General features: G+C 31.7%; 1 protein-coding gene across 1 annotated transcript in view; it reads left to right on the top strand.

The window, feature by feature from the left end:
* LOC143912278 (cGMP-specific 3',5'-cyclic phosphodiesterase-like) overlaps nt 1–13,299 on the top strand; it is a 141,483-nt gene that overhangs the window by 692 nt on the left and 127,492 nt on the right. The gene's annotated exons all lie outside the window — the stretch shown is intronic.

Below are 13,299 nucleotides of genomic sequence, written 5' to 3' on the forward strand. Positions count from 1 at the left end.
ATTGATAGCATATTAAAATTAATAAAATGATACCGTGTTTTTAAGATTATATTAATAGTTTATACTAAAGCGTAGATATGTATATAGTAGGTATAATATACAGGTATTAAGCAGCAAGAATTTAAGCTAGTTGATTCTGAAGGGTAAGAAAGGTTTATTAAAGAGTACATACATACATAGCGTAAACGCTTTGCTTTGTCTTGTTAATGTTATTTTAGATTGTATTATATTTATGCATATAATACTGAAGATTTTAGTCGATTTAGTAGAACTCTTGAAGGAAATTTTATGGAACTTCAAAATAAAACAAATAATATGTTATTAAATTATATATATGTACTTACAATATAATAATTTATTTATTTATTTAAGCTTAAGCTTGGACCATTGTAGCTTTACAGGAGTACCAAATGCGTCACAATGGTCGAAAAAATACAAAATATATAAATAACAAAAAAATCATTTATATAAATATAATCATAAAAAAACAATAGCATTATTATAATAGCAGACAAAGTAAAAATATCAAATAATAAAATACAAAGTAGGGAATATCTTGCACTAATAGTCAGCACCAATATATAAAAACGAGCAGCAAATACAAAACATTCACTGCTTGGCCCAAATGGTAGAGAGAAGATCAAAACTCCACTCATACATCACATTCAATTATGAAAATAATGATGAGCGCAGGCTACCACAGACAAATAGGTTAAAATAATCTCCGATAATCTACGCTCACTGAGGTGGAAAATATCACTGGAAAATTCAGCCTCAGCAGCAACGATTTCATCCAGAAGTCCATTGGATGCATTCAATGAAAAAGGCACAACCTTATTTTAAACAAGATAATAAATAATATTTATAATAATAATAATAAATAATATATATGTCAGTAAGATCAAAAGCACGTAGTTGTAAGTGTTGGATTCAATACTGATTATTTTTTTCACATGACGTAGTCAATGAAAATTTATAAATAGTATAAATTTTCATTTCATGTGTAAGAACATTGTGTCTACCTAAATGTGTATTTGCATGTATACTTGCATACGTAGAGAGTTTTATTGTCTGAAATTTGTTCCAAACGCTGTCTAAATGTACGTATATGTACATAGAGTACGTATATGTACATAGTATTGCAAAAAATGTAATATGCAAATGCGACCCATATCCAAACAAAGAGGGTTAATATATACCGCCATAAACTTAACTTTAACATCCGATGTGGCCCTTCTTCGCATCGGTGGACTTTTTATTGGGATCGGTGGACACATTTCCACATTCGGGATGATTCGGCTCGAAAGTCATCAGGTCAACGATCGATTTGCACGTACGACTTTATCAAAGGTCCGGAGACAGTCGTGTGTTGGCCCCGCATTGAATTTTTCAAATGTGAAAAGTAGGTTAGACAGTCGTAAACATCGAGTGTGTGTGTGTGTGTATTATGTTATTCTTTTTTATCGCAGAAATGTGTGTTTGTACGAGCACGCGCTAAAACCTGTTCTTATAGATAGAGCGAGTTACGACACATGCATATATTTATGTATGTATGTATGTACATATGTGTGATTATATAATATTGTATACTATATTATGTTCATCTGTGTCCGTCTGTCTGTCAGTGCTTAGCCAAAACTACTTTTCCTCGAAACGCTCATTCATAAAAAAAATTTTTACGTTGGCATTTTATGAGGCAGCATGTCATAACTAACAATTTGACGAATGTATTTAAAATAAAAAATAAAATATACATAGAGAAAAAAATTGACTAATCCTTGACTGGTCGGGATTAAACTCTGCAGAATTAATTATTCGCCGAGTGTAAAAGTAATTAGGTCACTCAAATTTATATATACATACATATTTTATTTTATTTTACATAGATATATACCAGGAAGGCTTGACAGGAAGACCCCAACGCGCCTTCCTGGACAATTCATTAAAAACAATGCAGCATTTTATTATTACCTAAATCACTGTATTTCGAGAAGCTGAAGAACACGAAATAACAATTAATTAATTAAATAATTGAGACATCTATTGATATAGATTTGTACATAATTTTTACAAATTGTACATACAATAAATACAGAAGATTTGTGACAACAGGAAATATATGTATATGTATGCTAGCGGAATTACTCTTTAAGTGAAAGTTAAAAAAAAGGATGTACATGTATGTATGTATAGGAATTTTTTTATAAAATTTTGTACTCCAAGGTTTAAGTCAGATAATTTTTTATTCCGAAATCGAAAAATGAAGATTTGCATGTCGAAATTTTTTTTTACTTTTTTAAGCCGATACAAATGTATATAGTATGTACATATAGGTCTGTTACCGAGAGTTGGCGCGAACAAATGCGCCTATGTAGTGTCAGTGAATAGGTTGCTGTCACACTGCATCATGCTGTCACACTGCATCATGCTGTCACACTGCATTAAATAATAAAAAGACGCTCTGTCTCTTTCGCGTGTTTCTGTATGAGTGCGAGAACGCGCCAACTATTGGTAACAGGCCTGTACCATTGGCGTGCCGTGAATTTTAAAACAGTGGACAAGGCATTGACAACATATATATTTTTAAATTATAATAGCCCGTCTGGAAGTGATGAGTAGAATTTTTCATTTTTATGTCAACAGAAATATCCTAAATAGCATGCCTTTCTAAATAACATTTTGTCTGTCTTCAAAATTCTTAACCTTCTGATTGATTTGTCGAACAATCGATCGAGAATGCCACATTACAACTCACGCTATTTGTTTCAACGCACTCCACCCTGTTGGAACCGATTCCTGAGCCGAGTTTCTTGCCATGTTTGAAACTTTGTGTAAATATTTTACCACAAAAAATAGCCCAGAATATTGTCTGATAGACACATATCAACGGTTCGTCTATACATAACAATTCGCCAGTACTGCAAAGGGAATAGAATTGAAACGGCAAGACCGTGCAAGCGAACGACGAGGCGGACCATACCGTAACAATCCACTACCACTACCACTACCTCAAGTAGGATCGATTCCGATTTCTAAAATTCGCTAATTCGAGTAAAAATATCAATATGGACAACGGTTTGAATTTATTGTCATTGAATTGTTGATATTTTTAATTTTAGGTAAAATATTTTAGTGGATTAGCCTAGTTAGTCCCTCTAGTACAATGACGGCACGTCACTGATACATACATATGTACATACATGGTATCTAAATTGCATATAAAATAGAGTGGTTATGGCTTTTTTTTCAATTCTCTAGGTGAAAGCATAAAACTATAATTTTTTTTAGGGATTGAATATAAAAAAAAAAATAAAACACAACTATTTCTACAAAATGCCTTTGCTTCCATTGCAAGACAAAAAAAAATCAAAATATTTTGGCAAGCACTAATATGAAACTGAATTTTATACGTTCATACAAAATATGCAGTATTTTTAACATGCTACTAATGATTTTAGTGAAATAATATAATTTTAGCAACTGAATGATCTTTGTATCTTGAATGTTCAATTGCTCATTCATTTGTTCATTTCGTCGAAAATTTATTTATTTAAATTATTTATGCGTTTGTAGTTTTGACCATGGACATGTTTGCTTCAATATAATTAATTGGGATGACACAAAAAAATAGTATACATAAAAATTCAATTTTAGATACAAGAAAATCAAATTGTAAATAGTAAACTTCATACTCGAGGCGATGAACCGCACTTTTATAAAATATTTTATATAACTAAAATGTATTCTTCCATACTTAAATATATAACTAGAATAACAAAATATTGGCTTCAATGCATATGTACATAATATCATTCATTCAAATATGTACACATTTGACTTTGAATCAACACCTAGATGAATTATAATAATTTACATGGATGGTGTAATAATTTTCATTCAATTAGCTATAAAACCGATTGAAGACAGAGCTGTCGCAAGGTGATAACATTATACAGCAAATTTGCGTTCATCGAGTCGCATTTAATCACTGTATTGTGCAATATTGTGACAATGATTAAATTCATCGATCGTTTTAGTGCACGGAACATATGCATATTAAAATATTAAAACGACCTTTGTAGTATTATAATTTAATTAGAAATCTAATTTAATTAGAAATATAAATTTAATTAGAAATCTAAGCCATCCCCTAGCTTCGTTTTTACCCGAAAATATTTACGGACAATGTTTTATGAAATTTCAATGTAAAGTTATGGAAATATTTTCTTATTACATACACACTCGTAGCCGTATGTAATTTGCAGGTATATCTATGCCTGTATATGTATCCAGGTGCGGCATTATAACATGACGATCTTTGGAATAAAATAATATATTGGAAATTAATTTTAAATAATTAGCATTTGAAGTAATATTTTGTAAGTTTTGAAGACGTACATAGGTTGAGAAGCATTGTGATTTTTCTTTTGAAATATTGAGATACGTAAGTACAACGCGACTACTGCTTTGCGTCGTGCTCATTTCCTGTCCACACTTTTCTTTATATTTTCAACGACATTCAGGCTTACGTACTGCTAGCACAGTACTGAAATGCTATTATTGTATACAAAAGCATTTTCATAAAAAAACTGTATTCATAAAATGTTTGTATTATGACTGAGAATCAAGCTGTGGCCAACAAAACAATCCTTATAAACCGAGCGCAAAATAATCCATACGTTCAATCTCCGTTGAAAAATTTTTCTACAGCAAAATCAAAATGTTGAACCGTTTGTTTTTATACTTTTAATAAATAAAAATATTACTAGCTAAATACTGATGTTCACAATAAATTAAATAATTGATATTTTCTTTATGTAATTTTGTTTTGAAGACAGTCAGGTTTATTTGCCGCGCCCTGTAGAGGGAAAATTTTTGGTCACTCGTTCCACTACTTATTTATTTATATCTCTTTTTTTCCTCCGACTGGTTATTCATCTGAAAAGGATTCCCGTAACGTGATCTTGTTCAGTTCTGTTTGCTAATATTTTATTCCCTATGTATACCTTGATGCATACATAAATAATAAATAAACACACGCCTCGGTTTACGTTTGCCATGCAAGGTTACAAGCACAGGGTATGTTTTACAAAATTAATTCAAAAGTTTGTTAAGAAAACACGCATAAATGTCGACTAAGATATAATCTTTTGCAGCATTGACGTGTGATAGTAAATTTCTGTTTTTACATATATATGTACATATGTGCTATAAATATTTATGTATAGTCGTCGATTAAAATTTTACGTGTCTAATGGTTGTTAAAGCGCAGCGTTTCCGCTAATCCCTAAGGATGAGTAGACTTAACGGTTCCTGACAGGACAATGAATTGGTCCACAATCCACTTTAGATCCTATTAATCCGTATTAGGACCTTTTTTATATAATTTTAGTTTCCGCAATTGATTTTAATTGTGATATTCTCAAGTATGCATGTACATATGTACATGTTCATTTTGATATGTAAATGGATCGAGTCACATACAATTACGTTCTGGTATATTTAGGTACTATACAGCGATGTAATACAATCCGCTTATAGTCTAGAATGCTTTAGGAGGAAGGGGGGTGGAGTTGGCTTTAGGGCATACACCCCTAATAAGTGCCCTGTCTCATTATTAAGGGTGTCACGACTCAAAGAAAAATTTTCACTATAATACTACGAATACTTAAATAACTTTTGGCAAGACTAAGTCGAATATATGAGCGGTGATAAAACTGCGGCTTACGAAATATAAATTAAGTGTAATTTTACATTTATTACTAATATCTTACAATTATTTTTATTAATAAATATTGTTTATCGATTGCTAAAATTCCGTTTGCCACCATTTTTGAAAAATGAGCAACGTCCAAATAGGCGCCAATGACGATTTTTATAATTTTTTGACATAGAATGTAGATTTGCTTACTATTTTTTGCATTCCCAATTTTGTGAATCTTTTTTCGGACATATTACGTAATAATTTATTACATAAAGGTTTTATCATTTATTAATTATTAGTTTATCATTTTAATTTGTCGGTTTTATTCAATTTTTTATCTATGTAGAAATTTGCTTAATAGTTTATGAATATTTTTTTACATCTGCAATGTCATGAATCTTTTTTAAGAAATACCACGTAATAGTGTATTACAAAATAATTAAGTGTCATTAAATTTCATTCGGAGCTGGATCGCCGACGGAACTACAATAAACTACGTCTACCACTACTCTCGGAAACCCCTCTACATGTCCACGTTACAGTACCATGATAAAGTATACCAAATTTGGTTGTATACTATTTTTTTTTATCCAATTGATATATTTGATTTTTACTTTATTAACTACTAGTTGTTTTACCCGGATTTGCGCAGTATTTGTAATATAAACAGCTTAAACATGGCGAATCTAATAGTAAATATTAATTTGTTTTTTTATAAAATTTATTTGAATCGAAAAAATATAATATTCAACCAATTGAATTGTCATCATAGAAACTTTGTTTTGTTTTCGAAGTTCCCAACCAAAGTTACAAAAATACAAAGTCTCTTTCGAAATTATATATTAGATTATATATAATACATACACGAATTATCAATAGATAAAATATTGTAATCGAGAGAAAATTCTACCTCGAGATTTTAACTATGTATTCAGAATCCATCCATGATCATGTTTTATTAATTTATCTACGTAGTAACAATAGATGAAGTTTTGTGATCATGCAAAAATTCGAACTCGAGATTTTGACTGATTCGAACTCGAAATCGATTACTGATCACGTTTTCATGATCTAGAAAAAATGTGTGTGTGTCTGCGTGTCTGTGTGTCTGTGTATTTTGGGGATTTTTTGAACACTGTTAGTCCTATCGAACTGAAACTTAGTATTGGGTACTGAAATTCTTATGGACACGACGTAGTTTTTTTTTCAAATTTTCAAATTGACCGGAAATAGTACCTCCCCTTTTGGGTGTCCCCTTTTTTAAGTTTTTGAATTCAATTATCTCCCAAACCGCTAACTGAATCGGACTGAATTTTTTTTCTTTGGATAGCCAGAATATCTGCATATATATACAGCCAGCAGTTTGGCTTAGTGGTAGCGTATATATTTAGCACCACTGAGGTCAAAGGTTCGAGTCCTCGCCACTGCTGGTTTGATTTGGGGGTTTTGTGACCCCAAATCGATCGTTTCTCTATCAGAGTTTGCCGATTTTATCTGATCATTGCTGAAACGGTTCCTGAAAATTGGTATTAGATCTAATCCTGTTGTCACAAAATCTGCCTGTGTATAATTTGTAATAATTATACACAGTAATCTGAAATCTATACATATCTCTATAATTTCGTATTTATTATATGTATAAAAATTGTATACAAAAAAAAAAAAAATCTAAAAATAATCCATAGATGTCTCTATGATTATTATTTCTGATTAATTGTTATATGCTATATATTCTGATTGTATATGTATGTATTACTGTATTTCTGATTGTTTATGTATTCTGTATTTCGTTAACGTACACCCGTCGCATTGGAGCAAATCTGTAATGGCGAGTGTATATTGATTTGTAACAATAAAATAAAATAAAATAAATATGCACCTTTACATTTCAATAAATCAATATGTACATTTGAAATATCACGAAGAAACCAGAACGGAAACACTTTCAATCGTGATAATAATATATCCAATGTTACTCGAAAGAATACAATTTAATTGAAATTGCAATTTTATTTTTCTTTTTGTACTCAATCGTACATGGAAGTCCTTCAACTTGAAAAGAATGAGAATAGCGAGCTTACAAATCCAACATATGTATATACAGCTTGTTAGCTACATAGTTTACTCACCGTCTGAACTACATGGAGTAGAGCACACATAGAGACTCGTATCAATTCTCACTTTTTACTTTATTTCCAAGTCATCGTTAGAACGAAGCCTCATCGATCGTCTGCTCCAAGACTGGGTAAGGTTTCTCGGGGTTATCTTCGAGTGTCGTCGATTCGACACTCCTTAATGCAATTAATACAGAGCGAATGCCCGTCTAGTTTTAGCGATAGTCTCTCTCCCTCACCCCTGCCAGAGTCCACCTAGATTTATGTCTTTGTTGTTGGGATGCTGTCCCTGCGAAACCTTTAATTAGATCTCCACTAGTTGGTTTGGCGACTCCTTAACTTTTATATTTATTTATTTCCGTACGTAGCGGGCAATAAACAATTTTATTGGGTCATCGTGTCAATGGTAGATTGTATTATGGTTATATGTGGATAAATTTATACATGCACATATGCGTATATGATATGTGTGCTTTGGTCTTGTTAGGAATAATGAAGCCCGTTCGCTGGAAAATGGGGAAATTCCGCTCTCCAACAAAGCCTGTTAATAATAACATAAAGGGAAAATTATTACTGGGATGCACTTCAATTGGATTATACACGTTCTACATTCACGCGTAGGATTAGCGTAATATCAACAATCATCGTTAGCATTATACCATATGTATGTACATGTGTATTTAAGCCATACTTTTAAGCGATTGTTTATGAGGTGAGAGGTCAATCCTAATTGAAATCGAATGAATTATTCGGCTTTTCTCGATGATGGCTGGAATTATCAGATTTTTATTTGACAATCATAATTGAGGCAGTTCTCACTGCCAATATCATAATCAATTTTACGCTTCAGAAGGCAAATGAGAAACCACTTGAGATAAAAACTTTCTCGAGAAATAGTGTATTAGTAATTATTTGATATAATGAAGTTCGTCATGCTCGAAATTGAGTGTTCCCAATTTTTTTTTAGATTCGTTCGGTTCTTGAATAATTTTGATTTGTGTTATCCAATTTTTTTCGGAATTAAACACCTTCTATGTATGTATGTGTGTATACATATATGCTACAGTTTAAGTGTATGTATCATTCAGTTGTAATATATTTTGAGTAGATGGAATGCATTCCATCTAACCTGGTTCCAACTATCGTTATAGTTGAAGTGTATTTTCAGTTGTAATATATTTTGACCAGTTGGGATATATCCCGTCTAACCCACGTAAATTGATTCATATGGCTAATTACATTCCAACTTGCCAAAATATATAACAACTGAATATACACTTCAACTGTAAGTTGGTACCAGGTTAGATGAAGGGGCTGAGCTTTCGTGAAAACGTCACTCGACTACATGATACAGCTAGCTGATACAGCTTTAGTTCAACTTTTGGAGGTTCCATTTTGATTGATCTTTTTTTATGACAGTTTACATACGTATGTATATCTATAACAGTATCTTCCAGTTGTTATATATTTGACTATTTGGAATATATTCTATCTAACCTGGTACCACCTACCGTTATAGTTGAAGTATATTTTCAGTTGTTATATATTGTGACCAATTGGAATATATTCCTTCTATCCCACGCAAGTTGATTCATATGTCGAATTATATTCCAACTGGTCAAAATTTATTACAGCTGATTGGTATTTAAGTTAGGTTTTAACGTCACTCGACTAGTACATAAATTGAGATGGAAAATCATATTCTTATACTTTATTTTATTTTACTTCAATTAATCATGCACACTCGCCTAACAGATTGCTCCAAAGTGGCGAGTGTGCTAAACAGATTAAGACTCGAGAAATTATACATACATATATTACATATATTAAATACATAATTCTTACATACATACACATTTAAATCGAAACAACACCTGACCAATCTATGGTCAGACATTATAAACATCGTAAACAGTACGATCAATAACATTTTTCATGTAACAATGCGAATTTTTTACATTAAATAATCATCCACAGAGACATCTATGGAGAGAAATCTGGCGAAACCTGAGATATAACAATAACTCAAGGTTTGCAATAGAAAATTGGATAGGAAAAGTCTATTTTACAGGAACAGTTTCAACTAAAATCAGAAAAAATGGCAAATTTTGATAATAAACGATCAACCTCGACAAACCAAGGTCTACCCAATAACGAGACTCTAGTAGGAATCGAACCCGTGACACCTCGCATGAAAGAATACAACACTCACCACTAGGCTACGCTGCTAGTAATACAGTACTCATTATCTTTATTCGTAATACCTAGCAAATATTGACGCATTATTGAATTCTAAAGCATTCGTAAAAACACCAGAGCTGTCAAAACTCAAATGTTATATTACAACTGGCGCACATTGTTGAAAGTGTATTTGCGCTTGTAGATATATAATTTACTAGTTGAAGTGTATACGAATATGAATGACATGAAACGCCAGTTGGAATATGTATATTACAACTAAAAAAAAATACACATATACTGTAATATATACATTAAGCTGGAGCGAAAAACGCGAATTTGGGATTTTCATCGATAGACCAAATGGAAATTTTTTGTCGTATCAAGAGAACGTTAAATAAATATAAGTTTCATATTTTTCGTCAAAACAGGTCATCGATGAAAATCCAAAATTCGCATTTTTCCATCCGTCCTAATATATGTACATACAAATGTATTTATATAGGTATATGAGAAGGCTCCGTTGTTCGTTGTTATATTATAGATAAGGCCGCGTTGCTTAATTTTACACGTTTTGCATTAGATAAAACGAAAAACAACGAACGCTGTTTAATTAAACGAAATGTAAATGGAAAGAGTTCACCGTAATTATTTGTGGAAGGAATTTAATTATTTTTACTGTCGTTTTGATGCCATTTGCGCGCAAAGTATTTATAATATTCGACTTGAAGCCGACGTAACTGCGGATAGATTGTAAAGAATTTTGTATTTTTTTTTTATTTTTTATTTTTTATTTTTTCATTTAATTTACACCAAGAAGGCCTAACAGGTAAACCCAATGCACCTTCCTGGCCAAAGACAATTATATAAACACATATGTATACCATCCATATATACACAAATTCTTACACGTATACACAAATACAGATACATACATTCATAAATATAAAAATACACATATATACATATACATACATACACACCTACATATATATATATACATACACACATACATATACATATATACATATACATACACACATATATATACATATATACATATACATACATATATACATATACACATACATATATATATATATATATATATATATATATATATACATATATATATACATATACATATATATATATATATATATATATATATATATATACCCACACATACATACATACATATACATACATACACATATACATATACATATACACATACATTACATACATCCATAAACATACAAACATTATACATGCATATACACATAAACACATCAATACACATAAATAAAGATAAATTACTCATATATATATATATACATATATATATATATATAAATAAAAAATAGCATACATATATAAATATAGTTAAAACCAACATACATACACATTATGCTAAATAATAACATTACAAAATGAAAACAACATGTGTAAATATGTATGTAGCTAGAAGTCATTTAAAATATGCTGCCTGACAGAACTGTATGATGAAGTAAAAACATCAAGGCTCCCAGAAAGCAGGTTAAATAGTCGAATGGCTCTTGAAAGGGGTGAGTCATCAAGCACATTAGTCCTGGCCCGAATAGGTAGGAATAGAGTTCTGGAGCGAGATTCTCTCAGTTTCTCAGGTACTCTAAGTTTAAGATTACACAGAACTTCAGGAAGATGATATTCACCCCTTAGAATTTTTAGAAAAAGCTTACCAAGATGATTGTTTCTACGTGAAGCTAAGGAGTCAAAGCCCAAGGAGCCCATGACAAACTTACTAGGAAATAAGTAGGGATAGCGCCCAAACTCTCTCATGTAGAGATAGCGAAGAAATTTTCTTTGCACCCTCTCTAACATTAGCGTGTACCTTAAATGATTAGGACTCCATATGGCCGAACCAGATTCAAGCAAACTGCGCACCAATGTAGTATACAGTAAACGCGTCACTCTGGTGCTATTAAAGGCGCGTGAGTTTCTGATGACGAAGCCTAAAGTTTTTGTAGCCCTATTGCACACATCTTGGATATGAGAATTAAAATTCCAGATATTTGAAAAAGTAATTCCCAAATCCTTGATATGTGTGTGACGGGCAAGAATAGAGCCATCAATATTGTAACCAAATTCAATTGATGATCGAGATCTGGAAAAAGAGACAATGTGACACTTTTCAACGCTTATCGGAAGACAATTTGAGTGTGACCAAATAACGAGTGAATCTAAATCGCTCTGTAGCAGTAGAGCATCGGAAGAAGATTCAACGCACCTAAAAAGTTTTAGATCATCTGCATATAATAAGAAGTTGCAGTTGTGGAATATTTCCCTAATATCATTAACAAATAAAATGAATAGTAAGGGGCCAAGATTAGAACCCTGTGGAACACCAGAGCAGGTTGGGTATTCAACAGAAGAATAAATTCCATATTTTACAAACTGACGTCGATCCTTGAGATAATTTGTGAATAACTGAGAGAGACCATATGAGAAACCATAACCAATTAGTTTATTGATAAGGATGGAGTGATTTACTTTGTCGAAAGCCTTTTCGAAATCCGTGTAAACAGTATCTGTTTGAATATTAGCATCCAAGGAACCTGTTACAAAACCAGAAAATGACAACAAATTTGTGGTCGTTGAACGTTGTGGACGAAATCCATGTTGCTGATCAATAATCATACTCTGGCAATGATTGAAAATATACCTATGAAGTATAATTTCAAAAAGTTTTGCAGAAGAGGATATTATAGCAACCGGGCGATAGTTTCTAATGGAATACTTATCACCTTTTTTATGGATCGGAGTTACTTTCGAACACTTCCATGATACAGGAAAAACTGAAGTCTTCAGCATTAGATTAAAAATAAAAATCAATGGAGACGAGAGTCCAGGCTCACTACCCTTTAAAATGAAATCTGGAATGAAATCTGGTCCAAAAGATTTAATATTTTTAATTTTACCAAAACCGTAGCGTAAATCAGATAAATGGAACTTGTCAACAGACAATAATGGAAACATGGAGGAATCTAAACTAGGGGAAGTCATAACAGTAGTCGAATCAAAAACCGAATGAAAATAGTTAGCAAAGGCATTTGCGATGCTGTCATGACCAATAAAGTCCTCATCCATATCATGCATTTTCGTAAGTTTTGAATCTATAATTCGTTTGCTGTTGATGAAGCTCCAAAAATTTTTCGGATTCTGAGCAATTGAATTTTCACAATTAGTAATGTATTCCTCGTAAGCGGAAGTCGAGATCCGCTTAAAAAGAGTACGCAAGTTACAGAAATCAATAAAAAATGT

Source organism: Arctopsyche grandis, chromosome 5, assembly GCF_051622035.1.
Source record: "Arctopsyche grandis isolate Sample6627 chromosome 5, ASM5162203v2, whole genome shotgun sequence".
In the NCBI taxonomy this organism is placed as follows: domain Eukaryota; kingdom Metazoa; phylum Arthropoda; class Insecta; order Trichoptera; family Hydropsychidae; genus Arctopsyche; species Arctopsyche grandis.